The sequence below is a fragment of the Vicia villosa genome, linkage group LG1 (assembly GCF_029867415.1).
Source record: "Vicia villosa cultivar HV-30 ecotype Madison, WI linkage group LG1, Vvil1.0, whole genome shotgun sequence".
NCBI classification, from domain to species: domain Eukaryota; kingdom Viridiplantae; phylum Streptophyta; class Magnoliopsida; order Fabales; family Fabaceae; genus Vicia; species Vicia villosa.
The window spans coordinates 13,903,754-13,919,372 of NC_081180.1; the positions used below are offsets into that span (position 1 = coordinate 13,903,754).

A 15,619-nucleotide genomic window follows, 5' to 3' on the forward strand; every position below is an offset into this window, starting at 1 on the left:
AAAGGGCAATTTAGGGAGTTTGGTCAATCTTTTAATATATGTTAGATTTGGAGGAAAGGGCAATTTAGGGAGTTTGGTCAATCTTTTAATATATGTTAGATAGTAGATAGTAGATAATAGATAGTAGATAGTAGATAGTAGATTATTGATATGATTTGACACTTTAAAATAATCTGATTGGATCACTACCATTAAACTCTTACAAAAAAGGTAAGTTTGCAATTATATTCTTTTAACAATTTTTACACTGACAGAGTATATTAATTAATTTCAAAAAGAATTTAATTGATACACACCGACGGTGTAAAGCATTTTTACACTGTCAGTAAATCATAACCGTTAAATTTTAATAAGTGTTTGACTTTTATTCTAATCATGTTCAAAGTATGACATACAAATGGTTGTGATACACTTTTTGTGTAAAATTTTTTATACCGACAAAATATATCAATTAATCTCTTTTAAAAAATAGGGGTGTTGTTAATTTATGTTATAAGGATGTATGTTAGAAAATTCAAAAATGATATTTTTATTAAAAATAATAATATTTTGATTTTTAAAAAGTTGAGTTTACGATTCTTATGTTAAACACATGTTAGGATTTTCCTAATCATAATCGAGCTATTTTTTAGATCAAGACTACATATCACTTATACACATAATCGATTCTTATAAGTTATACACATGTAATCTCTAAGATATGATGATTCCAGTTTTTATAGAATTTAGATCAAATATATCATACTATACTCTAATGTTTATTGCCTGTTGTTGGCAATGTCAACGTTGTCTTGATTTGCCATGCCTCATTCCTACTATGCATGATCTTCTACTTTTTTTTCCAAGTAGTTCTCCAACAGTAGTTCTCCAACAAGGATACAATAATCTTAAAAATGGAAATAGTCTATTGACATCTTCTCAAGTGTTTGAATGTTTTTTTAATCATAGGATCTAATCTTTATTAAAGATAATTCAAGTCACTACAATGGGTTGTAGTTTTAAGTAAGCGGTTACACTTTGCTTCTATTTCAGTTTTTAACTAAACGGGCCTTAAATGTAATCGGTTGTACTTTTAGTGCAACCTGTTGTATTTTGTTTTTGATTGACATTTTACAAAGGGGTGCAACCGGTTGTATAAAATTGCAACATATTGCACTAACTTGAATTATCTTCTATTCTTAACACATTATCTTAATTTAAGTCCTCTAAGTTGTTCATTCCCATTAACTTCGTCAGTCTCTTTAATACTTTAATCGTGACTCCACTGATCAACAAATCGGCCATTTGGTATTTACTTCTACAATACCCCAATCTAAACCTTCCTTCACTAATAAGTTCTCTCAAGTAGTGAAACTTCATCTCAATATGCTTGCTTCTCCCATGTGCAATTGGGTTCTTAACAAGGTTTATAGCAGAAACTTTATCAACCATAAGCTTACAATGTCATCCTCTTCGCTGTCCAACTCCTTCAACAAATTCATTAACCACACGACTTGGCACGCACACAACAAAGTGACAGCGTAGTCTGTAACACCCCAATTCTACCCCGCAATTATAAGCGAAAATCAGAGTGCATTTAAAAATATTCATCAAACGATGGGATGCCACATTTTGACTTAACCAAACAAATATACTTACACTACGCCAAAAAGGCTTTTAGACAACACACATTAGACAGCGCTTTTATACAAAAGCGCTGCTATAAGTGAAATAAAAAATAAAACCCGGAAACATTACACGAAAATTCTTATTCTTTCTATATTCTCATATTTGTTTCCTCTTTTCCCTCACACAGAAAAAAACCCTAAACACCAACAAAAAATTGTTCTTCTCTCACGAATCTCAGGTTCAGTGCTTCCCCTCTCCCTCTCATCGTCGTCACCCATGGATTCTTCGTTTCATCTTTGTTTCATCGATTCTCTGTCATCACCCATGGATTCTCCTCGGTCAGCCCTTCCTTCTTTTCGATTCACCACCGTCGACCCTTCCTTCACTTCATCGATTCACCACCGCCGGCCCCTTCCTTCCCTTCATCGATTCACCACCGTTTCACCAGAAAGAAAAAACGAACAAAATCCATTTGTCAACCATTGATTATCCACTGGAAAGAGGAAATACGATCGATTCAGATTCACCTCTGAATCACCACTCAAACAGAAAGAGGAAACGCCAGAAAGAAAGATTGGACAAAACCTATTCTACGTCGAACTCAGCCCTTCGTCATCTCACCACCGTCGTCCTTCTCTTCATTGGTATTTGGTAATCTTTCTTTTCTCAGTGTCCTTGTAATGTTGTATTTGAACCTTGTGACAGAACAGTTGACTCTGGAGTAAAATAAAACCAGTTGATTTCCACATGTTGTGAACCTGAAACTCAGCCATTTCCTTCTTTCTTCTGCAGGTCTACTACATGGTTTGCTTTGAATTAATTTGTGTGGGTTATGTGAACTGACTTTTAACATACAATAACTTAAGTTGGTTTTGGGATGCAGGGTTTGAGGGTTGTTTGTGAAAAGAATTGAATTTTTCATGTATGGATCTATTTGAAGTGAGACTTGAATTGGAGTACGAACACGGCTGCATTGCATATGGTGAGCTTATTTTGGACAACCTGAATTGCATTTGAGCTTTGGATACATATGCGAAACATTCGAACTGAAAGTGAGTGTCTTGAACTCTGATTTTGTCTTTTGTTATGGACAAGGTGTTGTTCTAGCATTACGTTTTGATGTGGGGCACTTTTGAAATTTGAATTTGCTCTAGTATGAACTTTGGTAGGGAGCTAGTTTTTTTTCTGTCAGTTTGAACCATGAGATCAGTTTTGTTCTGTTGATTTTATGGCATTGCTTTAGTTTTTATTTTTTGGTTTATTTGCTGATAGGTAACATTTATGCTGTTAGTGATTGGGTGTTTGGATGATACTTAATGGTTAGTATATCTTTTTGTGGTGTATGTTTAAACATGATATGGGCTGATTAATAGCATGGAATTGTTTATAGAATGTAGTGAGATTTATGTAAATGTATGCAAGGTTGTATGATATATATGATATGAAGATGTATCAGTGGCATATTGTGGAAACTGGTTTAGTGTATGTGCATAATTGTGTATTCTGATTCAGTATGGTTTCTGTTGTGCAAGGTCTCGCATGGCTTTCAAAGCTGGGAGGTTTGGAGGTTTGGTGTGTCGGAAGTCTGGGTCGGCTGAAATGAAGCTGTTGGTTTTGTTAAAACAAATTGGAGCTTAGTGGTGGACTAACTCAGTGAAAGGATGCTATTTAGAGGTTCAAGGTTAATTAGTGTGAACTGTATTTAGGTGCCAGTGTTGAAAGTTGGATTGCAGGCATAATCTAGAAGTGAACCAAACTTTAAGTCTCAATGTGATTTGGGACATGTGCTGATGCGCATCGAACTGAATTTCCTCACCGCTCCTGATCGATCTTCTTTTTTAGGATTTAAGAACTTGTTGAAGTACACCTCTATTTACTAATAAAGCTTGTGAACCACAACTAGAAATATGCTAACTATTTTCATGGATTACAATCTTATTGTTTTGCTTTGTCTATTTGTCTCTGACATCATGAATCATAAAGTTTGTATCAATTGCAACTCATTGTTCTGGATTACTTTGACAGTTGATCCGAATACGTTGCCCGTCCAAGATACTGTTTGCTCCTTCACGTCTTCTTTCAGAGATATTGTTTGCTGTTCTTTATTGCTTTCTTCCCGCACGTGGTCGATTCCTACAGTGCCTTCGACTTCACCGTCGCAGTCTGATCATTTGGCTTCTTCACAATTTGGTGAGTGATAACAAAATTTGTATGTCACTTTTTGGCAAAGCTGTCCAAAGTAAACTCATTCACAACTCATTCTGTCTAAATGGCTTTTGTTAAAACTTATGCATAAAATATACATATTTGTTAATTGTTAAAATATACATATTTCTTTCTGTGATAGGGATTCTTTCTGGAATTCCTTTTTGTGAACCGAATATGCTGGGTGATTGGTTTAGATGTCGACTGAACCGGTTTAAAGTTGAGCCGGTTTCAGTTTTATTTTGTATGGTGGGTACTGATTTGTATTGTTTTTGCTGTAGGTTTTGTTGGGATTGTATGCGGAGCTGTTGGGATTGTATGCGGAGCTGTTGGCAGAATTTTGTTTGAGAGATTTGGTTGGTGACGAAGAATTCTTGCCTATTAAAGAAAGGTGCGGGAGTTAGCTTTGTATTTAGTTACACTTATAGTTTAAACTTGATATTTAATGATGATTTTACACTTGACATTGATTTAATATTACCCTTATGAATTGTTTTACATGTACCTTTCCAGCTCAGTGGATTTGGTTATTAGTTGCTTGGGCCTTCACTGGACTAATGATCTTCCAGGAGCAATGATACAAGTAAACTTTTTTATACAGTTGTGATCATTGATGTGCTTATTAGCTTTATTTGTGTTTGACTTTGCCATTTCCTGTTAGTGTTCCAAAAAGAGCGTTAAATGATGCTAGAAAAATGCGTGGATTTTTGTCTCTTTAGGAGTTTGGTGGAATCAGTCACAGCATATTGAAGGCACAAATTGTGTTTGCATGATTTTTTATTGTCTTCAAATATTTTAATTATTTAATCAATTTTTGTAGTTGTTAAAAGGGAAATTTGGCGTTGTCATAATTTATGGGCGTTGTTAGTGTAATTTAGAACATCTTAGATTATCTTTCTAGGATTGGCTACCATGTTTTTTTTATATTTGACAATTTTTTATTTTATTTTAAATTACAACTAGGAGTATAGTATTAGTATCGATAAAGTTTAGTGCTTCATTTTTTCCAACACTATCTAGTCAACGCCCAAATCTTGTTTCTTTCACTTTATCCAAATTTCGGTTGTAATGTCATATATTATTATTTACAATGTGATATTTTATGTTTGGCAGTCTATGTTGGCATTAAAGCCAGATGGCCTGTTTTTAGCAGCTATCCTCGGAGGAGAAACATTAAGGTGACTATTATTATATTTTAGAGATTTGTTTAGAATATCAATGTATGCATGGAGCATTTTTATGACATTTGTGCTGAAATCAGGGAACTCAGAATAGCTTGTACTGTAGCACAAATGGAACGCGAAGGAGGGATCAGTCCCCGAGTTTCACCTTTAGTACAGGTATGCATTGTTGCAAAACTGATTTATGTAGTAGTTAAGATCCTTCGCATTTTGAATGAATGTAATGGTGTTCCTTTCAAATAGAATAATGTGGTGCTGTTAGATCCTTGAACCATAATACTAAGGCTCATACTTGGAGAGTGTAGATATGGAAATCAAGGTGTTAGCAGAAGAATAAACTGGCTAAGGATGCATGGACATTTTTGTTTGTCATGTCATAGGTTATAATTCTGTTTTATCACACTGTTACCTGATTTTTCTGAGGTAGCTATCTATTTTACATTGGCTGAGGGGAAATTTATAGGGATCCCATAGTAATCTTTATGTGGACTTTTTAGGTGTCTACTACAAACTGACGTACCTTTTCCTCGTGAAAGCTTAGCTCTGGGGATTGATTTATACATGTTCGCTTCATCGTTATTGCAAGCTTTGCAGAATGCAATAGATTTGTTTTTTCAAAACAATAGATTAATCAATGTCACATTAAATGATGACTAATCCTTGTCAGTTGGCACTGTTAAATAATGAAGTCCGTGGTTTTGTTGATGGTTGGTTGGTTTTGATGATGGTTGGTTGGTTTTGAAGTAATAAGTGCTGTTCAAATACATGGTTAGTTATGTTAGTTGATGATTAATGAAAGTAACAAGGTGTCACAACTAATTAATCACCCACTGAGCGCGATTAACCATGATTTTGAATTTCATTAACCATGATTTTCAGATGTACATTTGAACACGAATCATGGTCAATTGATACTATAGTTGAACACATGAAAATCATGTGTATTTGAACATAATTTATAAATATGATGTATATGAACACCTAAAAGTTGTGGTTAATGACGTTAACAAGGTGTCTCTTCTATTTTTTCTTTGGGTTCGTTGTAACTGTTACATAATTCTTGGCATGGTCAGGATCCTTGATTCCTCTCTCACTGCATCTGCTTCTCTAGAGTGTTCGCTGAGGATGGCGTTCATATCATCTCAGGTAAATATTTAAATATATGATTCCAGTTATGATTTAACTATTTATTTTGAGAGGAGCATGTTGTAAGAATTGTTTACTACTGGTCAGAATAGCATTTACATGCATATGATCTTGATTTAATTGACATGAATATAAGTGGGATGTTCTAGTTTGCTATATGGTGAAGTGGCTTGGTTAATTGTGGGTTAAAGGTCTAATTCTCACGTTAGGCTATCCAAAAATTAAAGTCTTCATTAAATACCTTATCCACGAGATGTTATGGTCTTGTTGTTTCCAGGTGTACATGTTATTACTGGGTTTGTTTTTCACTAATTATCAGATTCATTTTAATACATTTATTTATATACTTAATGAATATCGGTATGCCAATTACTTATAGTTTTACATAATTTGAAATGACAGGTCATAAAGGATGCAACTCATGGAAGTGAACCTGGAAAAACAATATCACTCTAAGTTTTTAATGCGTTGATTTGTATAGATCATGAGCGATATTTGATAGAATTATTTGAGAAGTATTTGAGAAGTATGTGATTTCTTATTTTGTTGATGACTTTTCTATTGAAAAGTTCTATCTATTCATTGTATTTACTTATGTTTTTGTTTTATATGATTGACAAGACATTATTCAATGTTCATATGCTTGGTTTTTTATATCCTGAATTTCTTTTGTGAAGATGTATATTAATGTTGTTGTTTCAAATTTTATATTGAAGCTACAAATTTGTTTCAAGTTTAAGCAATTTTGGTGCAAATTCTGATAAAAATCTGGTGCTAAAATGGTGAAAATCTGGTGCTAAAATGGTGAAAATCTGGTGCATATATGCTGACTTATAATAGGCAGCGCTTTGTTTTAAGCGAAAACAATTTTTATATAGGGGGGATAGACAGCGCTTTTAATGAAAAGCGCTATCTAAAGTTGAGAAAAGCGCTGCCTAAAAGGGGGATTAGACAACGCTTTTAAAAGGCTTTTTCTTAAAAATTTTGTTTGAGAAAAGCGCTGTCTAAAGGGGGTCTTTAGCAGCGTTTTTTATAAAAAAGCGTTGTCTAAAGGTGGCCTTTAGCAGCGCTTTATAGGTAAAAGTGCTGGCTAAAGGGGGCCTTTAGCAGCGCTTTCAAGGTGAAAAAAAGCGCTGCCTTTACCTACGGCAGCGGGGGAATAGACAGCGCTTTAAAGCGCTGCCTAAAGCAAAAAAAAGCGCTGTCTTTTTACTTGTTTGGCGTAGTGTTATATTGCATTTAATAATGATACATAGTCAGAAACATAACTTCATCCACAACTTCCAACTTAAACTAATAAACATCTTTCAATTCAACTTAGAATAAATGTCAACATAGAATACAACAATTAAACAATAACTACTAATCCCCCCGAGTGCTACGTAGCAGAGCAATGGACACCAACTCGACTTGCCATAAAGCAACGTAAAGACTTCACTAAGTCACTTCGAACATCCACGGCTAATCTTGAGTACCTGCCCATTTCCCATGGTAGGGGAAATATCAGCAAAGGGGTGATATATCTTACAATATAAAGGAATGCATGATAAGTAATATAGGAGATATAGATCATATATAATTTCACCACTTCATACAACAATTATCACAACTGCACAACTTATAACACAATACAACTTTTACCACAACCAAACCATCAACAAAGCGACTTTCACCATAACAGCTATGTTATTAGCCAATCATAACATCGTATTCAAATTCACAACTTTATCCTCAACACATAACAATCACAACAATTCAAAATGCAGCTCAATATGCAACTTCATTTTATGCGTATGCATGTGGTACCATTTAGAGTAAACTCCCAACTTAAACATTTTCCATTGGGCCAACTTAAACATTTGTCATATAGGCCAACTTGAATATTTTCCACTTGGGCCAACTTAAACAATATCATGGATGCGACTCAATGATGCACACCCATAAATACAACTTAAACAACATAACCAACATAACCAACTTGGACAACTTAATCAACTTGAACAACTCAACCAACATGAACAACTTAATCAAATTTGACCATAGGGTCTACAACAACAACAACAACAAATTCATCATGTTACAACAACAACAATTCATCATGTTACAATGATAACAACAATTCATCATGTTACAACAACAACAACAAATTCATCATGTTACAACAATAAACATCACATTACACGAATCAAGTAATATCATAACATGTTATATTCAACTTCATATATATTGTTAATTCATCACATGGTATCATCATCGACTCATACATATCAAATACGCACGATTAATCGCATATAGCATACAACATCTTTATCGACTCATACATATCAATACGTACAATAGCAACAACAACAACCTATCATTACTATTTATAGTAAGGCATTGTATCTCAACTACATCTTCACGGCATACAAACATACCCAAAGCATTTATCATCACAAAACATCATTGAATATTACACCACATAACATGCCATAACAACGTTATTCACAAATTATCAAGTTATAATGCACATATACATAATTACATGTTAACAACATCATAATTTATTCATCATGTGCTAACCATTCTACTTCTATCATATAGATGATTTCATTAGCTTCTCAACGCTTCGAACGACGCATAAAACGGGGTTACGAATCAAAAGATACATCATTTCAAAGTTTGGACAAGTTTTGCGCAACAGGGTCCGCTTAGCGAACCTCAAGAGCGCTTATGCACTTGCAAAATCAACAACCCCACTTCAAGCGGACCATAATGGAAGCGAACAATTTCTGAGCTCCGCTTAACGGAATGGCTCCGCTTAGCGAGCCTCTTTATTTTTCAAAATGAAACAGCATCCGCTTAGCGAGCCCGAGCCCGCTTAGCGGAAGAGCGATTATGCAAAAAAATGATAGCACCAACAGACCTGCGTAATCCCCCTTCCCTCACCCAAGACTCATTCAAATCAACAATTAAACATGTATAAACACAAAATCTATCATCATCCATCATCAAACATCAATCAGAACACATTTCCAATCAAAGATTTCATGCATTTTCATCATAAACCCTAACAATACAAAACTATGAAATTTAAAAGGTTAAAGATTGAACATAATTCACAACATCATCCACTCATCTAAACCTCTAATAATACATCAAGTTCTCAGCAACCATTCACCAATTTTGAACATTTATCAACATTGCAATTCTTCACACATTCATGGATTTCAATTATGAAACCTAATCTCTACCATACTCATCATCATGCCAACCCTTAGAGAGTAAGAACCTCACCCTTACCTTAGCAAAAGATCCACCTTCTTCAATGGAGTCATTCCTCTTCATGCCATAGCTTTCCTCTTTCATCCCTTCTTTCTCTTCTTTCTCCTATTTCTCTTCTTTCTCTTCTTTCTCCAAATCAGAGGTATGTCTCTAAAACCCTAACTCTCTTACTATCCTTCTTTACTTAATTGGGCTTAACCCATAATCCAATCTCATTGTGCTATATTTCTTCAACTTAAGCCCAATTCATAATATTCTTATAATTACTCAATTAAGCCAAACACACATCAATAAATAATCACATAACATAACAAATATTATTCCCAATAATATTCTACGACTACAATTGATCCATAACGCAAATAATACTAACTCGCAATTGTATTATTCCGACTAATCCGACCATAATTTAACTGCTCCAATCAACATATTATTCCAATTACGCCTTTAAAATAATACCGATAAATTCAACTTCGACTAATTCCAATGAATAAATCCTTGATTAATTAAATTAAATTAAATAATTAATTAAATTCGGGGTGTTACATAGTCAGCCCCACAAGAAGAGAGTGCTACTACCGGTTCCTTCTTCGAACATCATGAGATTGATGTTTCGCCAAACATAAAGATGTATCTTGCTGTACACTTTCAATCATCTTTATCTCCACGCCAATTGAAATCGGTGAAACTGAGCAAATTGCATTTTCTACCCTTGTCCATTGCGAGAAAGAGAATTCCGCAACGAATAGATCCCTTGACGTATCTTAAAATCCTCTTGATTGTTGCCAAGTGAGACACATTATGTCTCTCCATGAATTTAATCAAAATACCAACACTAAATGCCAAGTTTGGTCGCATATAGCACGAATAATGCAAGGATCCAATCAACCTCATATACTAAGTTGGACTGACCTCTTGCTTATCATCAATCTTCGAAAATTGTAGCCTTAGTTCAAATGGATTAATGGCAACATTGCAATGCTCCATTTCAAACTTCTTCAAAATCTCAAGCGCATACCTTCTTTGGTGCATGAGCAGTCCCTTCTTGGACTTGTGAAACACAATGCCAAGGAAGTATGTTATGAGGTCAAGTTCGGTCATCTCAAACTCCTTCATAAGCTCACTCTTGAACATAGAAATACATTTTTTGTCGCTGCCCGTAATTAACAAATCGTCTATGTATAGACAAAGGATTATCACCCCTTCATTTGTATTCTTCTTCACATACAAACAATATTGGGATACACGCTTCTTGAAGCCAATCTCCTCTAAGAAACCATCCATCCTCTTGTTCTAAGCTCTTGGAGGTTGTTTCAAACCATATAACATTTTCCTCAACTTGTAGAAATTTGACTCTTGGTTTTTCTCAACAAAACCAGGGGGGCTGTTCTCCATAAACTTCCTCTTCAAGATGTCTATTCAAAAAAGCATATTTGACATCTATTTGATAGATGGAACAATTTTTGTTATTCGTAATACCAACAAATAGTATAATAATTTCAATTCTAACCACCGATACAAATACCTCTTTAAAGTCAATGCTTTCTCTTTGCAAAAATTCATTTGCAACTAATAGAGCCATATGCTTGATTATTTCACCTTTGGGATTTGCCTTAACTTTGTACACCCATCTTACACCAATAGTCTTCTTTCTATTTGGTAGATAAACTAACTTCCAAGTTTTGTTCTTCTTAATTTATTCTACCTCCTCCTTCATAACACAAATCCATTTTGGATCACTCAAGGCCTGCTCTTCCTTAACGTGTTTAGATTCAACCATAAGTGCAAAATAGACAAAATTACCATCGTCATTGACTTCTTTATATAGAAACAACTCACAATCTTAGAGTCTTGGAGGCAAACCTCTTTGCTTATTGATCTTCTCACTTTCTCTTCAATCTGGGCTTCAACGGGGGCTAGTTCTGTGTAACACCCCGATATCCGCTGCACGCTTCAACCGTGTCGGCCAACCGAGCATGTTCCGGCTTAATCAATAATCCCCCCTAGGTCCGCTTATCGGCTGCCCAGGAAATATTGTTTTTGCCTCCCGCAGGAATCGAACCATGTACCTAGGGGTTAAGTACATATTCATAGCAATTCCTGCTACCACTTGAGATGTAACACCCCGATATCCGCTGCACGCATCAACCGTGTCGGCCAACCGAGCATGTTACCCGGCTTAATCAATACTCCCCCTAGGTCCGCTTATCGGCTGCCCAGGAAATATTGTTTTTGCCTCCCGCAGGAATCGAACCATGTACCTAGGGGTTAAGTACATATTCATAGCAATTCCTGCTACCAATTGACCATATGGTCAAGTGGTAGCAGGAATTGCTATGAATATGTACTTAACCCCTAGGTACATGGTTCGATTCCTGCGGGAGGCAAAAACAATATTTCCTGGGCAGCCGATAAGCGGACCTAGGGGGGAGTATTGATTAAGCCGGGTAACATGCTCGGTTGGCCGACACGGTTGATGCGTGCAGCGGATATCGGGGTGTTACATTAAAAGGCGCCTTTTAATGTAACACCCCGATATCCGCTGCACGCATCAACCGTGTCGGCCAACCGAGCATGTTACCGGCTTAATCAATACTCCCCCCTAGGTCCGCTTATCGGCTGCCCAGGAAATATTGTTTTTGCCTCCCGCAGGAATCGAACCATGTACCTAGGGGTTAAGTACATATTCATAGCAATTCCTGCTACCAATTGACCATATAGCTCAAGTGGTAGCAGGAATTGCTATGAATATGTACTTAACCCCTAGGTACATGGTTCGATTCCTGCAGGAGGCAAAAACAATATTTCCTGGGCAGCCGATAAGCGGACCTAGGGGGGATTATTGATTAAGCCGGTAACATGCTCGGTTGGCCGACACGGTTGATGCGTGCAGCGGATATCGGGGTGTTACATTCTGCACTTTCCAGCACTGTAGAAACTGATTTTTCACTAGTTTAACCGGTTGCACTTCTTTAATTTCCTAAAAAATAACGTCCCGAATGATCAGCGTTATGTTATTCACTACGTCATACAACTTGTAACCACCGGTAAATTGATATCCTATAAGTATCATCAATTCTCTTTTATCATTCAACTTCTTTCTAAGTTGTCCTGATACATGTTAATGTGCTATCGAAGCCAAAACTCTCAAGTTATTCAGATTTGGTTTAATTCTAGACCATGCTTCCCCCGATGTTATCTTCTCAAGCTTCTTTATTGAACACCTATTCAACAAGTATGCAGTTATGGACACCGCTTCTCCCCATATTTCTTTCGGCAAGTTCTTCCCTTTTAATATGCTTCTCACGATGTTCACAATCAATTGATTCTTCCTTTCGATAACACCGTTTTGCTACGATGTATATGGTGTTACTACCTTATGCAATAACCCCTCTTGATCACAAAATCTACAAAAGTAATTTAAGACAAATTCGCCTCCACCATTCGTTTTAAGAACTTTGAGCTTGTGACCGCTTTGCCTTTAAACCGTGGACTTGAACTTCTTAAACTCATCAAATACCTCATCCTTTATCTTGATTAGGAATGTCCATAGTTTTCAACTATGATCATCGATGAATGTGACAAAATGTCTATTGCCAACAATTGAATCAACTTGCATGGGTCCACACACATCTGAACACACCATTTTAAGGTGACACCTGGTTCTAAAAGTTGCATCCTTGTTGAATTTTTCTTTATGTTGCTTAGCTTGCACACATTCTTCACAAATTTCAGTTAGTATGTCGATCAATGGTAGCTCCGTTACCATTTCGTTCTTTTGCAAGGCATTGAGATCTCAGAAATTGAGATGCCCGAGTTGATAATGCCATATCCACTCTTCTCGACTAGCCGTTAGCAAGACACCTATGCTCCATAACTTTCAACTCAATCTTGAAAGTTCTATTGGAAACCATAGGAGTTTTTTGTTGGGTGAGAATATGGAGTAAGAAAACAGTCTAAAGGGGGGGGGGGGGGTGTGTAGACCATATAACTAAAATTATACTAATTTTCCAGAAATAGAATATTATAGGATTTTCAAAATTTGTGCGCGAAAGGTTTAGGATAAAAATATGAGAATTATACTTTTATTGGATTTTGATCAAGTCAACAAATAAACAATTCACAAAACTCACAGATTGTTCACTAATGACTAATTGAATGATTTTATATTACACGAGATGGGTCTTATACGACATTTCAATTGTGATCGAATGTTAACAGCACTAGTTCCATAAAATTTAATCACCACTAAAGCTCAATTAGGCACCAAATCTAACAAAACCTAACCTTATGTAGTAAATCACTACCAATTGAATAAACGATAAACTACACTAAGAATTGAAAACCTAAGCATGCAATATCCTACAAAAATTTAAAAGTAAGAGTGTGTGTGTGTATGTGTGTGCGTATGTGAGAGAGAGAGAGAGATTACACACGGATATAGAGTGGTTCGACGTTCATCCTCGCTTTACTACTCCAGTCTTTAATGGTTTCCCATTAGAATTTGCTTTGTTCCTTTTTATTTTGACAAATATTGCAAGAGTTCATACAATCACTAACCTACTATAATTCTGTAAAAAATAAATATCCTATCTATATCTTGACTGGTATACAACGTAATGCCAAACTCTTCTGCATAATCTTTACTCGATTCACGCTTCTTAAATCTTCCATCTTCACCAATCTTCTCCAAGCCTTCATGTGTAGCAATCACCCCTTGATCCTCCAATTCTTTGAGTGATGAAATGTATGGATATTTGAGAAGAACTCCACCTTATCAATATTCATTCACACACTCACTACCAAGGTAATTTGGAAAAAGAAACCCCTTTCTTTTCAATGGAATTTGTCAGCACCAATAACAACAACCTCAATCTTGCAAGCTACCTGAAAATCTCAACCAAAAGTTGTTGATTTGGACTTCAATTTTTTAGCATTTTTCAAACTTTTGTTGTTATTGTTGTTGATTTGCACCTTGCCGCTTCTCCATTCTCCCCATGTTATCATGACCAAAAGTGTGTTCTCCTCATCGAACACTTGGCATGCGACTCTAGCTTCAGCTTCTTAGGGTTGTTTCTTGTTGGAATTACATTCTTTTACAGAATGGCCAAGCTTTTGACAATTAAACCGTTGCACACTACTTTTGTCAACAATCTTCTTCCACCTCTACCCTTAGATTTCCATCTCTTTTGTTGTTTGATCCAGCAGCTCTATTACCAGTGTTTCACCCTTTTGGAATGTTGAATTCTTGGAATTTTAGGACTCTCTTCCTCCAAAATTCTGAAAGTTTCCTCTACCTTTGCTCATCGAACACTTTCCCTTCGCCTTCTTGTCTCTCTACTTGAAACAGGCTTGCAAAGCTATCTCTGCTTTTGCCTTATCAATATACCTTTCCTCCATTTTCTGCTCATGTGCCTAAAGAGAGCTCTACATCTCCTATTTGCTCATTGTCGTAAGATCATTCGATTCCTCAACCGCTACGTACACAAGATTTTTGTGATAACTCACTACTCCATAGTTGTTTCTCCGTGTGCTTTTACTTGGTTCACCAACCGAGTAATTCTCATCGTGAAATCGTTGATGGTCTCCTTCTCCCTTATTTGAATCAATTCAATATGATGTTTGTGAGAGGTATAAATTTTTTAAGGAATGTTTTTTATGTACCTTGATTTGACATCTTCTGCTCTTTATATAGAGGTATTATTAGGGTTTCTAAGGATACATAATCTTAGTTTTAATCATGTTCGTCTGACTAGACAAATGTTTGAATGTGACTCATTTTGTTATCTCACACACATGTTTTAATTTGTCTACTTGGATCAGGTTCTTTCTAAAGCTAGTCTATGCCTGCTCCACATGTCATACAACCTACCTTTAGGAAATTTGAAACAAATATTTTATCCTCTGACGTCATTAACTTGGTATTACTCCACCAAAAATATCTTCACCATCTTGAGTTCTTGTGGTTGCATTGGGCTTCTCGATATTGGGCCACATTTGAAGTCGAGACTGGGTAGGAAGATTACCCAAGTGTTTTCCAATCTCTCTAATCCTTTATATATGAATCACATAAATCTAAGGTATTTAGAAGTGTTTCCCAATCCCCTTAGATATCTTTAAAAGTTTTTTGAATTCCAATAACTTCAAAGAATTTCTATCTTTGTGTCTCTAAGTTTATCTACTAGAACTGACACATCTTTCCCATATCTTTCAGA

At 35.8% G+C, this 15,619-nt stretch overlaps 1 long non-coding RNA gene across 1 annotated transcript; it reads left to right on the forward strand.

The window, feature by feature from the left end:
• The first annotated feature begins 3,529 nt into the window (after positions 1 to 3,529).
• Positions 3,530 to 6,780, forward strand: LOC131601384 (uncharacterized). The gene is made up of 7 exons (XR_009283654.1): positions 3,530 to 3,798; positions 4,095 to 4,204; positions 4,327 to 4,396; positions 4,927 to 4,991; positions 5,075 to 5,153; positions 6,068 to 6,140; positions 6,543 to 6,780. It is a non-coding gene; the product is annotated as an uncharacterized LOC131601384 (long non-coding RNA).
• Positions 6,781 to 15,619: the final 8,839 nt, after the last annotated feature.